The sequence below is a fragment of the Ornithodoros turicata genome, chromosome 8, assembly GCF_037126465.1.
Source record: "Ornithodoros turicata isolate Travis chromosome 8, ASM3712646v1, whole genome shotgun sequence".
Lineage (NCBI taxonomy): Eukaryota > Metazoa > Arthropoda > Arachnida > Ixodida > Argasidae > Ornithodoros > Ornithodoros turicata.
This window is the reverse complement of record NC_088208.1, coordinates 30390786-30406095: the sequence shown is the minus strand read 5'-3', so window position 1 is coordinate 30406095 and position 15310 is coordinate 30390786. Positions and strand designations below refer to the sequence as shown.

Below are 15310 nucleotides of genomic sequence, written 5' to 3'. Positions count from 1 at the left end.
ATTCTCTCGAGTGTGTGTGTGTGTGGGGGGGGGGGGGGGACAGTGTGCGGCTTGAACTTGTTTTGTGTGGACAGTGGACGTCTTTGCTTTATATGATGCCTGAATCGTCGTTGTTTTAAATGGAAGTACGATGGTACACCATTAACATGGGGGTATTGTTTTCAGAGAGAGGATAAAACGAAAAAAAGAAATTTAAATATGCGAAATGAGTGGAAAGATTGATTGAATTGATTTGGATGCATGAACGAAGGTGAACGAAGAAAGTTTTGCCGCGCGCCGATTCTTCGAGTATCATAGATTACCAAACAGCTCTTTGATCAAAGATTAGCTATAAGATGAGCTATGAGATGGAGCTATTTGATGCCGCACGTTCTTCCTGTGCTGTGATTGTAAAATATAACTCTATGTGTGCAATCAAAGGTACACTTTTAGAAATGAACTTCATAGTTCATAGAACTTCATAGCATAGCACGCTCCTAGCCAACCATAATCTCTAATGATAATGTTATCTACCCTGATTTGTTGAAAATGGGAGGCGTACGTCTTTCGTGTGACACTTATGCTGTTCATAATCGTCACAAAAAAGGCGTACGCCTCCCGTTTTCTACAAATCAGTGCAGATAACGATATCATTCGAGGTGATGGTTGGCAAGGGGCAAGTTCATTTTTAAGAGGCGTCTTTTACCCTCGCACTTTCCAACCTTGCCTGGTGCGTCATGCTACATACAAAAGATTTTGTGACGCGGTCGCAAACAAGCTCACATGTAGTGTTACAAGAAGCAGAAGAAGACGACAACGACAGTGAGGATGATGATGATGAAGTACAAGAAGACGTAGGATTCAATCAAATTATGAGATTACTGCTATAATGAAAAAGCATTTATAATACCGGACTAATAAACAACAACAAACAACACTCATCAAGCTAACACACCCAAATCACAAAATTGACACTGAACAAACTCCCAGGAAAACGATCTGTGCACCGTCAGACAAAAATGGACTGTAACGTTTTTTCTTTTTTTCTTTTTTTTACACTGTGTAATGACGCGAGGGTTAAAGATTCGGGTGGCAGGGAGTTAAACACAACTAATAATACAACAATATAATACTAGCACAGGAATAATAATAATAATAATGCGGCACCATAAAGCCCGAAAAGGCCTTTATGAAAAGGGTTGGTGGTAGCCAAGGTCGTGGGAAGGGATTCGAATCCTACCACCGGCAGTGTTGTCTGAGGTTTTCCCTGGGTTTTCTGACATACTTTCCAGACGAATGTACGGCACAGTTCCCCTTGAAGTAGTCCCAGGACGCGTACTAATCCTCCCCCTCCCCCGGCCCCCCACTCCTTCCTGCTATTCTCTCCCCATCCGTCCATGACTCCTACCAAACACAAAACCCTCTCTTCTCCCCCGTCCTTCTTCTGCTAACCGAGAGGAATGCGTTAACGAAGAAGAGTGGCGAATCCCCGGTTCATGAATGTTTAATTTACTCCGGAACAGCCCAAGCGTACTAACAAGCATTTCCTGCGATCCTTATGCAGGAGCAGGCACCACCGGACTGTTCTTGGCCGTGATAGAGCATTTGATTACCCGCATCAGGTCCTTCTGAGTCATTCCAGTTTTCACTACGGCGTGGGAAACGCGGGAAGGAACGTTATATGTATTGGCATCATCGTGGAAGACCAGCCATATTGGCTGGCTCCCTTTAACGCAACAAACGCACTAGGAACGTAACGTGGGAATGGAACGTTATATATATAACGGCCAGAGGCGGAGGTAGAGGAAGAACAACAACATTCCCGGTGTGCGCAGCAGCAGCGTTAGCCAGAGTAAACCATAACCGATGCAGACGACAGAGCAGTGTCCCTCAAAGTTCCCATGCTGCTTTGCGCCGCGCGCATCTTTTTAAAATCCGTCTATTCTTCTGTTCTGGCCCCTTTCAAACATCAGGCTTCGAGCGAAATTTTTGAGGCTTTGCATATCGCTATTGCAGGAATTGCAATGTCTAGAGGACGGCACGGTGTGGTATGCACCGTCACAGGCATAGGTTATCTTCACTTTTTTTATATATATAGGTTTTAAAACCACATTTTCAGTCAATCAACATTGAAGTTGCGAGTTAGGAGTTGTGTTAGTTCCCTTCATTTCGTTCGTGTGACGATTTTTTTTAATATTTCAACTGCACGTAATATCGTCTTGTAAAGAATAGGCATTGCCATGTAAACAACAAGCACAACTACACTCTTTAAGGTGCCACTCCAGGCTTAAAAGATTCTATTTATTTCACGTTACAAATCAACGTTTCTCAATGCCTCGATAATAAAATTTAAATGCCGAGAGTAAACATTGCGAAAGAACCGCAGAACTTCGTCATCTTGTCGCCATAACCTCTAGCGTCTGTCTCCTAGCAACAGTACATACACTTTCCTGTTCTCCGCTCTCCGAGTCACATTGGAAAGCTACTCTGGAAAGACATTTCTTTATTAATGTAGTCCCTGTTAGCACCGCGAAGCAACTGTGGCTATGAGCGGCGTGCAGACGTGGGCAGGTGGAGAGAGAGGACAGCAGGAAGGAGTGGGTGACAGGGGGGTTAGTATGCGTCCTGGGCCGACTTCAGGGGGAACTGTACCGACATTCGTCTGAAAAGTTTGTCGGAAACCCCAGGAAAAACCCCAGACAACACAGCCGTTGCGGCGGGGTTCGAACCTGCGTCACATCCCGGTTTACCACCACCACCACCAACACATCCCGGTCTCGCCGTGAAAAGCGATCACCCTAACCACCGTGCCACGGAACCTTGTGGTGTGCCGATTTTCTAGCTGCTTGTTTTCTTCAACGCCACTCCAGTCTTCGTTTCACCCCTGAAGACCACAATTAACTCAAACCAAATCCATTCCAATCCGTAGTCAAATCTAAGGACTCTAAAGAACAGCAGCTTGACCCGCCTCTGCAGCTTCTTCGTTTCTCTCTCTCTCTCTTTATTTCTTTTTTGTTTTTTACCACTTGCGTCGGTGACACGGCGAAATCATCGATGAAATTTCATAAGGAACCCTTCGCAGCGTTTCTCCTGATCTTTGCTTCGTATTTCTTTGAGGAGACTTGTCGTTTAAAGTAAGATATAAGGGAAGGATATTGCGGTCCTAGATGTTCAGGCCGTCACATGGTGTCACAATGCAACCAGGTGCTTCCGAAGGAGGCAAAAAAAGAAAAAAAGAAGACGAGGCTCGAACCACGCTTTCTTGTCAATACATTACACAACAGGATACGCTGCCAATTTAATCTTGAGTACGTGGAGCGACAATATATGCGTGTATCGTTGGCAACAGTGTCACAGTTTAAACGACACCTGCGGCCTTTTCGTTCATCGCTTCGTTTGAGGCGAGGCCGCATTAAAGAATGAAGACTGGCTGCCTTCCATAATGTGTTTTCATTTTGAAACAAGCGTGGGCACATCGTGTCCGGTGCCGTCGCCGCATCGCGTGAAGTCTGTGTCCATCTATTATTAAAGTGGAGGGGCAGGGGGGTTATGTAGAGGGAAGGTGCGGTCAGCCAGCTCAGTAGTGGCGGCTCGGTGATCCAGGGGAGGGAGAAGAGGGGAGGGTGAAAGAGGGAGGGGAGAGATGATGGTGGCACAGGAAAGAGAGAGGAGTGCTAACCCTCTTGCTCTGGCAGTGGGTAGTCCAGGACAACTACCCGCCACAGAAAACATCCGAGCGTCCCTCAGTAGTCTTCATTGGGGTGCTCCCTATACCACGGTAACCACCAGGATTATTGGCCAAGTTACTCCACGTATTATTATTAAAGGCGAGAGAGTACCGGACCACGTGGTGTGATGAGGTGCACTGGAAGCAGTGTTCTTAACCCGAGGTGTGCCCACTTGGGATGAAGACTTCCGGGTGCAAAGAATCAGAAGGGTTTGACCGTGAAAGAAGTCTCAAGTTCGATGCGTCACAGTTTTCTAAAATGTTCTCATTCCAGTCATCGAGCCGCCGTCGTGCAGGGAAGAACAGGCATCCCTTCCGCCTGCTTTGCAAGCCATTAAATAACAGTGGCTATAGATAGCCCAAAGAAAATGAGTTCCAGATATTTAAACTGAGGACGAAAAAGAATGTACGCGGGGACAGGCATCCTGTCTTCGATAACACTTGCTCCCGGTTTTGTCGTCAAACTCCTCTTGCATATTGGATTGGGTTGGATAGTGATCACCCTGGACATTGGTGCACGACCTATAGGTCGTGCACTTGTGTGCACGATACGTACTTTCTGGATCACATTGCAGGCGTGGCCAGGCGCCAGATGTAGCTCCTGCTCGTTTGGAGTATAGCCGCTATAGCATAGCGCTATGGCACATGGCACAACCTCTTCTCAAGCCTACCGCCTACGACTCAATGTTGCCCGTACACCCTCACTTCTCTTTAAAATGGGTCTGCTAAATTCACCAAACTGCAATGTCTGCGGCGTGGAAGCTGACACCCCACACCAGCTCCTGCATTGTCAGCAGCACCTTCACCATAGGAACACCCTTCGTTGCTGTCTGCTCCAGATTGGCTGTAACGACATTTTGTTGGCCGCTCTCCTTGGCCCCGTCTTGCACCCCAACCAGTGGGCTGTCACTGCCGCTCTCCTCGGTTTTCTCCGAGTCTCAGGACTCGTGAACTGCATGTGACCGTCGTGCTAGTGTCTCTTTTCTTCTTTCTTTCTTTCCTTTCTTTTTCTTTTCATGTTTTTTTTTCTTTTTTGGAATAGCAAGCCGGCTCTTTGCCTGGCTAACTTTTCCTTTCTTTTTTTTTCTTAATAAACATATACCCCCCCCCCCCTCTTCTCAAGGGGTGCTTTGCGCTGCCCCCGATCCTGCGCTAATAGACGCTAAAATAGACGGTCCAAGAAGAGCGTGCTCTGCCCGCTGGACGTGCTATGGTTTTGCAAACGCTTCCGCGCAAAATCGAGACTCCGAGAAATCATTCGGCAGTCATCGCGGTGTCCTATCTGCGCTGAATACGTAAAAGGGATACCGCGGGCGACATGAACGGCGTCGCATTACTACAGTGTAGTACAGTGGTACTCATGCCACTCTCATCTAATGTACTCATTGCTGTCTTGCATTGTAATAATGCTTGCATACCTTGGCAAAACCGTATAGGTTATTTCAGTCTTACTTATACGTATGTGCATACATGTTAACACATATCGGCATACTTCAGACGCCGTTACATCCGTGCTTTCTTCTGACGTATCGTGTTTTGCTCTGCATGATGCGGGTACAGCCACGGTCATATTTGTGTGCAACGCGTATCCTGTATGCTATAAAGCGTTTCGAGCACCTACACTCTTAAAAATGATGGTGGTGGTGGTGGTGGTGGTAAGCCGGCTTGCCGTTGTTGGCCTCACGGATGTGGGCTGCGTCACGACTGTAGCCAGGATGAGATGAGATAATGTGATAACAGATGAAGGAATGAAGACGGCTTCACCGCATAGCACGCTCTTAGCCAACCATAACCTCGAATGACATCGTTCTCTCCCCTGATTTGCTGGAAACGGGAGGCGTACGCCATTTTTTTGACAATTATGAACTGCATAAGTGTCACAAAAAAGGCGTACACCTCCCGTTTTCAACAAATCACGGGCGAGAACGATGTCATTCGAGACGATGGTTGGCTAGGAGCGTGCTATGCGGTGAAGTTCACTTTTAAGAGTGTAGACCTTTTGCAGAGTACATTCGAGCACAGTATAACGCGCATAATCTGTTAAGCGATGGACATAACGAAATTTATGCAAGGCGAGGCACCTACGGAAGCGTGCATGTTTATGTGCAACGTGGAAGCAAAAAGAGCAGTAAACAGGTATAAGACGCGGATAGAGTGAAACTTTCCCTTGTTTCTCAGAGTTTCTTTCATCAGGTTATCCGTTGCAAGCGAACAGAGCGGGATATTTCTAAACGTAAGTAGAACAAAGCAAGACGACTCCCTCGTCACGACAACAGCATTACCTCTGCACACGAAAACTACAGGTTGAGAGAGACCTACCAATTTTCGTCCAATTTACCTCGTCCAAAGTAAGGGAAGGAAACTCTACTTTCCTTTGCAAAAAAGAAAGATAATTCTGTTTACAAAGGAAAGCGTGCTCTCGACCCACGCAAAGTAGCGTGCATGTCGTGGCCCATTTCCTCTTCAGTTCACTACATCGCCTGCTGCTTCATTTTCTCCGCAATTCATCTGAACCGACCTCGTCAGAGCCGTTTCGAGGAGGCTGGGAGATGGGCAGATGCCACGATCGCGTTTCCCAGAAGGGGCCGTGGCCCGGGGACGAGAGGGGTCCCGGAAGCGCGTAAGGAGAGAGAAATATTCACTTTGAAAGTCAGAATACTATAAGTTTTTTTTTTTTTTTCTAATTAACGCTTAGCTCTTTCGCTTCTTTTAAAGGGGTAGCTCCATGGGGCACGGCAGCCAGCGTCGACAGCCGTGTAGGTCAGTCGGTAGCAGTTGTGGAGGGACAAGGAGAGAGCATGTAGAAGAAGGGAAGAAACTACACAATGGCACCGAAAGAGGGAGTGTGAGCGCACGAAGATCAGGCCCGGAAAATTTGAGCATCTAACACGGAGGCGTTTTTTTCTTGTTTCCTTTTAAGTTAAGGTTTCTTTACAGAGATTTGAAGTGCAGATCATTTATGATACAAAGATAAATTGCCATTCATGTGTGCGTGTAGCTGGATTGGATTGGATATGAAAGAAAAAATATGGAGAGGTTAGTCGCGACCCAGTCAGGACTCCTCCAAGACGCGTGTAGCTAAACATGGTGATCACAGCGTGTAACTACTGCGCGTAATTTTTGGTGGCGGTTATAGTGCAATGTTTCGACAGTGGCTCGGGGGGAGGGGGAGTCAGTCTCAGGCCTGCATAACAGGTGACTAGTCCGCAGTCCCACGTTGATGGGTTTTTTACATTTTGTTCAGGTCAGTGTATATAATCAATCATACATTTTGTTTCGGTCAATGTATAAAATCAACCAATCAGTGAGTACGCATCTGAACCGCGTCATCTTCATTTGTATCGTGCTCGCCATGCACAGCTATATGTTTCCTTGCCTGTTTGCGCTCCTGGCACATCCCACCATTTTCCCCAGCCATTGTCACTTATCCATAACGCCGAAGAGGCTTAACAGAAGCTGGTTGATCACTTTCTTGATGGGTCTTTTCTGCCTTCCAGTTGGGTGACTCGTAGAGGCGGTGCAGTGGCTTCGGGACGAAATTGCCTTTCCCCGTCAGACTTGGGTGAGTAATCAGCTGTGTTACATGAAGAACTTGAAGCGATGATATATTGCGAGAGAAAGGTTACTGGCGAATAACAGCCAGCTCGGTGTTGTACAGGATATGTGCAAGAGCTGGTTGCTGTCTTGCAGTGGTCGACTTTCGTAATTCCTCCGCGTCTTAGGGATGCAGGTATGTGAAATGCTCATATGTGTGTAATCGATTGAAGCAGATGCACAGTAGGTGCCCTGGTAAAGGCGTTCCTATACATTTTACATATCATCACTACACATCTTGTGGAGAACTTATGACGCACCCGAGCGTGAAAGTTGCGAACAACATTATACGACGCCTGTCAGCGGGTATTTATCCCTTAACGAGTGCGAGCTGCAGTCTAGCAGATAAAAAATTCAACTGTCAGCGACAAGAGTGAAGCCCATGCCAGACAGACAGAAAAACACAAGTATAGTGGCTCTTCTGGTGGAATTGGGAATTTCCCGATGTTTCTTTTCGTTTTTTTCTTTCTTGTCAGCTGTACGTCGAAACGGAACTATCATAGTCTAACCTCATCAACAGAAAAGGAGAGAGAGGAAGGAAGGTGGGAGAGGAGGGAGCAGAGTCTTTGTCTCTATCTCGCGAAGATATGCAGAAATAATACGATGCTTCATTCGCATGGTCGTGCGAGATGTTGAGGTAGAAGAGCAATTTTTTGTTGCACTGTTTTTTTGTCGTCGGCTTAAATAATATACAGGTAAAACATATTTGCGAAGGGTAAACGAAGTATAGTGAAAAGGCTGTATCAGCGAGTACACGAAGCCGTTTATATCAATTGAAATTGTATTGATTTTTGTCAGAAAAGCTCACTTCATTTAATCTGAAGAGTGGTCTCTCAAACGTGTTGTGCTAACGCGAGAGAGGACCACAGGCTTGAAAATGATCCGAACACAGGTGCAAAGTTAAGGTAAAGGTTGATTTGAACTGGCTTTTCAACGCAAACTTTTATATTTGCGCTTTTTTGTAGACAGACGTCACATACAATCGATTCTCCTGAACAAATAAATAAATAAATAGCAAGCTACTGACAAGTTTACGCCCGAACCTCCCAATCTTCATTTACCTACACAAATTGAATTACCTACACCTTGCTGATTGAGCTTTCTGTTCTACGCGTCGTTAGCCCGTTTTATTCATTGCTGTGCGGAGAGCATACCGTGCGGTTAAATTAGCGGTACACTAATCTTGCGGCAGATTGGCTGACATTCATATTCTTTTCCCAAAGGCACTGCGGTACTCGAATATTCATATTTATGCTAATGCAAGTCATGCACTTTTGTTGTTGTGAACGGATCGGCTATGAAAGGAAATGAACTAGAAAGGTTTCCATTTTTATCCACGTTTAACATATCAAGAATCGATTCTAGCAATTTAAATCGACGTTATCAATTAGAATTGACGATTAGATTGATCACCATCCACTTGACACTGAGGTGTAGGCCTTTAGATGAGTGGCACCATGCCGGGATTGCTCTGTTCACAGCGAATCCCATGTAGGCGACATAGAGCCCAATCGATAGACCCCGTCACTTTGGCGTTATACATTGACGTGTCACTTCCGCTGTGGGCTTCGACGTGTCATTCCATTTATCATTCCTGATCGATGGAACCAGCGTCTGCGACGATGAGCTCCACGCTACTACATGTAGGGTCAAACTCTCCGACACTCAGGCGTTCGGTAATTAAGTGCCCTCCGCTGTAGTCCGACTTTACGGCTACTCTTTGTACTCCACGGCACGTCGCTCTGGAATAACAGTACCGGTACTGGCGAGCTTGGACACCTGTTATATTGTTGTTACCGCATGGAATAGTGTGATATGTGGTGAAACGCGATCGTGACAAGTGAGGTCTGTTTTCCATATAGCGGTATGGAAACAGATTATGGACTTTCTCCTCGTTGAGTGTCTGTTGTGGTATCTTTTCGCTTACCTTTTTGTTCTGTTTGTTTTGTGAGCTCCTGCGATGGTGTTTAGAATGAGAAAATATAACTTCAAGCGCCGATGACCTATGTTTCCGTTCGCTCATTATATATATATATATATATATATATCTTGAAAAGTTGGAGTTGGATCGGACGGCTACGTAATTATAGTTGAAATAAATGGGAGACAGAAGACGAAAGTAGGGGAAGTAACAAAAAAGGGGTTTATTAAAACTTAAAAATCATAAAAGTTAGGGAGGATGTCTACGTTACGGCGGAAGCTCCGCCTTCTTCGGGACAAAAGAGCTAAATGTGGCCACGAGGCTGATAAGGGGCTTGAGAATGACGTGGTCGGTTGGGGGAAATTCCCGCCACCTGGCGGTTGTCAATTGGGGAAATTCCAAAGCGTTTCTGTGTCAGGTCCAGGAGTGGGGTCATCGTCCTTGTGGGTCAGTGGGGACCTTGATCTGGCTGAAACGAAAAAAGGCAACAGGGTCTTATCTAGGTTGTTAGACTTCTTATTGTTGACAGCATGCCAGGGTCCTCGTTAATGGCCGATCGGAATTTGTAAATTAGGTAAGATTCCCGTTGTTCCCGGGAGCGGTCGGAGGTAAAGTTCGACTGGAGAATAAAAACTGAGGCTTCGTTGATTGAATGTTCTGGTTGTTTGAAATGGCGTGAGACTGGGAGATTAGGTTTCTTGGTAACATCCGATCGGTGATTGTTGAATCTAATTCGGAAAGAAGTTTTTGTCTGACCCACGTATTGGGCCCGGCATGTGTTGCATTGGATTAGATAGATAACGTTGCATGAGTTACAGTCTACGTCTGCGTTGATCTTGACGGTAAAGTTGGAATTCGTACTTCTGACCGTTTGTGCGGTCTGCATTAACTTGCAAATCTGGCATCTCTTGCCATTACATGGATGACAGCCCGCCGGAGGGCTAGTGGGTTCGCCTACTTTAGAGCGGACCAAGCTATCTTGTAAGTTACGTGTACGTCTGTAAGCGACACGTGGTGGATTAGGAAATATGTTTTTCGTGCGTTCTGACTGGAGAAGGATACTGTGGTGGCGGCTAAGTATGTTGTTAATGTTTGGGATATTTCCGGCGAATGTTACAGTTAAGTTCACGGCATTACTTTCTGATTTGTTTTGTCTTGTCTCCAGTAAGCTTAGACGGTTTGCCTTGCGAGCTCTGTTGAGAGCATCTTGAACTAGATCGGGTGGATATTGACGACCGACAAAGGTTTGTTGCAGCTGTTCTAAATTTCTGTCCAGATCGTCGTCATTCGAGCAGATTCTCCTATACCGAAGGGCTTGACTATAGGGAATGGCCAGTTTCGTGTGGCGAGGATGACAACTATGGAATGACAAGTACTGCTGAGAGTCTGTGGGTTTACGGAACAGATCAGACGTTAAAACTCCATTGGTTAGCTTAATTTGAACATCAAGAAAGCTAACAGTGACGGCAGAATAGGTGTGAGTGAAGTTAATAGAAGTATGGAACTCATTGAAATCGCGTATAAATTCCAATAGGCTGTCTTCCGAATGTGGCCAGATCATAAATATGTCATCAAGGTAGCGCTTGTATAAAGTGGGTTTCTCCTCACGCGTGCTCAAGAATGCTTCTTCTAGTGAACCCATGAATAGATTTGCATAGTTTGGTGCCATTTTAGTGCCCATAGCGGTGCCGTTGACTTGTAAATAGTGGCCATCGTTAAATTCAAAGTTGTTGTTCTTTAGGATCAGTTCTAGTAGAGTAGATACGACAGATGGATCACAAGAAGAATCAGAGTACTTTGAAAAAGCCGCCTCGGCTGCAGCTATGCCATCATCGTGGGGAATATTGGTATACAGGGAAGAAACATCTAACGTAACTAAGAGACTAGATGGGGGTGGCTGACATTGATTTAGTATTTGCAGGAAGTGATTGGTATCCTTGATGTACGATGGTAGTCGCGGGGGTATGTCTTTAAGAAGATGATCTACGAAACTAGAGAGTTTTTCAGTGGCTGTCCCATTGCAGGAGACGATTGGACGTCCGGGGTTCCCCGGTTTATGAATCTTTGGGAGCATGTAGAATCTACCTGGCTTTGAGTTACGGGGAAGAAGGTATTCATATACCGCCGAATCGATCTTCTTTGCGGCCTTTAATGCCTTTAGATGTTTTGTGATATCTGAAACAATCTGTTCCGTGGGATCAGTGTCTAAAGTTTTGTAAAACGTGGCACAAGCCAATTGTCGCAGTCCCTCATCGATATAATCCTGCATATTCATTACGACAATTGCACCACCTTTATCTGCCCTTTTGATTATTAGGTTTTTCGATTTTTTAAGATGCGACAGACTACTTTGCTCGGCTTGACTCAAATTTGGTTTGGTTTTGCGGGAAGAGGGATTATATGAAGTAATTATATCTTTTTGAACTGCTTTTATATATATATCAAGAGCTTTTTCGCGATTGGGCTCTGGCGTAAATTCACACGGTGGCTTGAAAGGTTTGGGTGTTGTATCAGGCTTATCATGAAAATACTCTTTCAGACGCATACGTCGGGCAAAATTATCTAAATCGAGATGGAGTTGGTATTCGTCTACCTTGTTATTATTTGGGCAGAATGAAAGCCCACGGCTAAGAAGTGATAGTTCAGAATCGCTGAGGGGGTGGGACGACAAATTAACAACATTTTGAGGTGACGTATTGGTTGTGTTGTCATGAGCGTTAGGATTTTGATTGTCACAGTGTTCGACTTCACCTTGGGAATCTAACGAGGGAGTAATTATGTTACTACTACCTGCGAGATTTGCGTTATATTTAGACATAAGGTCAGGATCTATCTGGTCCCTTGTCATTTTTTTACGTTTGGTGTTATTCACAGTTTCTTCCAAGTTCCTAGTGAACTGTGCCAATTCTGACTCATGCGCGTCCGTAAGGGTCACAGTATCGCGGATAGTTTTAGCTTGCTGAGATATTTCTGCAGTTGTTTCCTCACAGTGGGCTATTAGAACTTCCAGTAATGCAGTAGAGGCGTTGCTAAGGGTTTCATTCCATTTCTTTTGAAGGGTGTGGTTCAGAGGGAAGGTTGGCTGGAGCTTAATCGCGAGTCCTTTAGGAATTTTGTTATGATCGCTATAGACTTGCAGTGCGGTACGGTGGGAATTGTAGCGTATATATTTGTCGTTTAATTGTCGGATTTTGAAAAATGCTTTTGTACTCGGGCATGGCTCATTTGGATTAGAAAAGGTACGCTCACCGGCGGTTAGTCAGTCCTGTTTACGTGCCCTCGATGTCCGTTCGGAGTGTCTTCGTCGCAGCATGGCTGCCTCTTGTGGGGTGGGCCACACTGGATCCGGGATGACCGGGGCGTCAGCTCCGCGTGGTGGAAGTTGTCGAAGCAGGTGTGGGATCAGGTCCTGGAGGTGGCGGCTCATCATCCGCACTCCTTCGAAGTTTGGGTGAAGGCCATCCGCCGCAAGCACCTGGGTTGGACGTCGTCGGTAGAAGCCATGGTCGAGGTAGAAAAGGTCCCGGATATATATATATATTAATTAAATAAATTAGGTTTTTGTTAACTTTCCTGTAATCTGTCGTCCACGTCTTATTATTTTACCTTTATTTAACTTCGTAGCCGTCTGATATATCTATCTCTTTGACCTATATATATATATATATATATATATATATATATTTTTTTTTACCAGCATACTTCACTGGCTTTGCACTGGGCTTTCAGTGAGTGAGTTATCTCACCCTGACGGAAGGAATCACGTGTTACGTGACCTTCTGACGCCATCCACTCAAACGTTGCCTGCCTGCGTACTGCTGATGAGGTCCAAGAAGGCCGAAACAGCTGTCCAGTACTGGCATGGCGATGTTTGAGTTACAGACATATGCTATACGTGCAGCCAAAGAGCTCCGGCTATTTTTTTTTTTTTTTACCAGCATACTTCACTGGCTTTGCACTGGGCTTTCAGTGAGTGAGTTATCTCACCCTGACGGAAGGAATCACGTGTTACGTGACCTTCTGACGCCATCCACTCAAACGTTGCCTGCCTGCGTACTGCTGATGAGGTCCAAGAAGGCCGAAACAGCTGTCCAGTACTGGCATGGCGATGTTTGAGTTACAGACATATGCTATACGTGCAGCCAAAGAGCTCCGGCTATTTTTTTTTTTACCAGCATACTTCACTGGCTTTGCACTGGGCTTTCAGTGAGTGAGTTATCTCACCCTGACGGAAGGAATCACGTGTTACGTGACCTTCTGACGCCATCCACTCAAACGTTGCCTGCCTGCGTACTGCTGATGAGGTCCAAGAAGGCCGAAACAGCTGTCCAGTACTGGCATGGCGATGTTTGAGTTACAGACATATGCTATACGTGCAGCCAAAGAGCTCCGGCTATTTTTTTTTTTTTTACCAGCATACTTCACTGGCTTTGCACTGGGCTTTCAGTGAGTGAGTTATCTCACCCTGACGGAAGGAATCACGTGTTACGTGACCTTCTGACGCCATCCACTCAAACGTTGCCTGCCTGCGTACTGCTGATGAGGTCCAAGAAGGCCGAAACAGCTGTCCAGTACTGGCATGGCGATGTTTGAGTTACAGACATATGCTATACGTGCAGCCAAAGAGCTCCGGCTATTTTTTTTTTTTTTTACCAGCATACTTCACTGGCTTTGCACTGGGCTTTCAGTGAGTGAGTTATCTCACCCTGACGGAAGGAATCACGTGTTACGTGACCTTCTGACGCCATCCACTCAAACGTTGCCTGCCTGCGTACTGCTGATGAGGTCCAAGAAGGCCGAAACAGCTGTCCAGTACTGGCATGGCGATGTTTGAGTTACAGACATATGCTATACGTGCAGCCAAAGAGCTCCGGCTATTTTTTTTTTTACCAGCATACTTCACTGGCTTTGCACTGGGCTTTCAGTGAGTGAGTTATCTCACCCTGACGGAAGGAATCACGTGTTACGTGACCTTCTGACGCCATCCACTCAAACGTTGCCTGCCTGCGTACTGCTGATGAGGTCCAAGAAGGCCGAAACAGCTGTCCAGTACTGGCATGGCGATGTTTGAGTTACAGACATATGCTATACGTGCAGCCAAAGAGCTCCGGCTATTTTTTTTTTTACCAGCATACTTCACTGGCTTTGCACTGGGCTTTCAGTGAGTGAGTTATCTCACCCTGACGGAAGGAATCACGTGTTACGTGACCTTCTGACGCCATCCACTCAAACGTTGCCTGCCTGCGTACTGCTGATGAGGTCCAAGAAGGCCGAAACAGCTGTCCAGTACTGGCATGGCGATGTTTGAGTTACAGACATATGCTATACGTGCAGCCAAAGAGCTCCGGCTATTTTTTTTTTTACCAGCATACTTCACTGGCTTTGCACTGGGCTTTCAGTGAGTGAGTTATCTCACCCTGACGGAAGGAATCACGTGTTACGTGACCTTCTGACGCCATCCACTCAAACGTTGCCTGCCTGCGTACTGCTGATGAGGTCCAAGAAGGCCGAAACAGCTGTCCAGTACTGGCATGGCGATGTTTGAGTTACAGACATATGCTATACGTGCAGCCAAAGAGCTCCGGCTATTTTTTTTTTTACCAGCATACTTCACTGGCTTTGCACTGGGCTTTCAGTGAGTGAGTTATCTCACCCTGACGGAAGGAATCACGTGTTACGTGACCTTCTGACGCCATCCACTCAAACGTTGCCTGCCTGCGTACTGCTGATGAGGTCCAAGAAGGCCGAAACAGCTGTCCAGTACTGGCATGGCGATGTTTGAGTTACAGACATATGCTATACGTGCAGCCAAAGAGCTCCGGCTATTTTTTTTTTTACCAGCATACTTCACTGGCTTTGCACTGGGCTTTCAGTGAGTGAGTTATCTCACCCTGACGGAAGGAATCACGTGTTACGTGACCTTCTGACGCCATCCACTCAAACGTTGCCTGCCTGCGTACTGCTGATGAGGTCCAAGAAGGCCGAAACAGCTGTCCAGTACTGGCATGGCGATGTTTGAGTTACAGACATATGCTATACGTGCAGCCAAAGAGCTCCGGCTATTTTTTTTTTTTACCAGCATACTTCAC

At 46.0% G+C, this 15310-nt stretch overlaps 1 protein-coding gene across 2 annotated transcripts in view; it reads left to right on the top strand.

The window, feature by feature from the left end:
• The window catches only part of LOC135366914 (rap guanine nucleotide exchange factor 4-like), a 334286-nt gene that overhangs the window by 28764 nt on the left and 290212 nt on the right, over positions 1 to 15310 (top strand). For both annotated transcript variants that reach the window (XM_064599902.1, XM_064599901.1), the window contains exon 2: positions 7204 to 7268. The gene's annotated coding sequence lies outside the window, so the exon portion shown is untranslated. The remainder of the gene's footprint in view (positions 1 to 7203; positions 7269 to 15310) is intronic.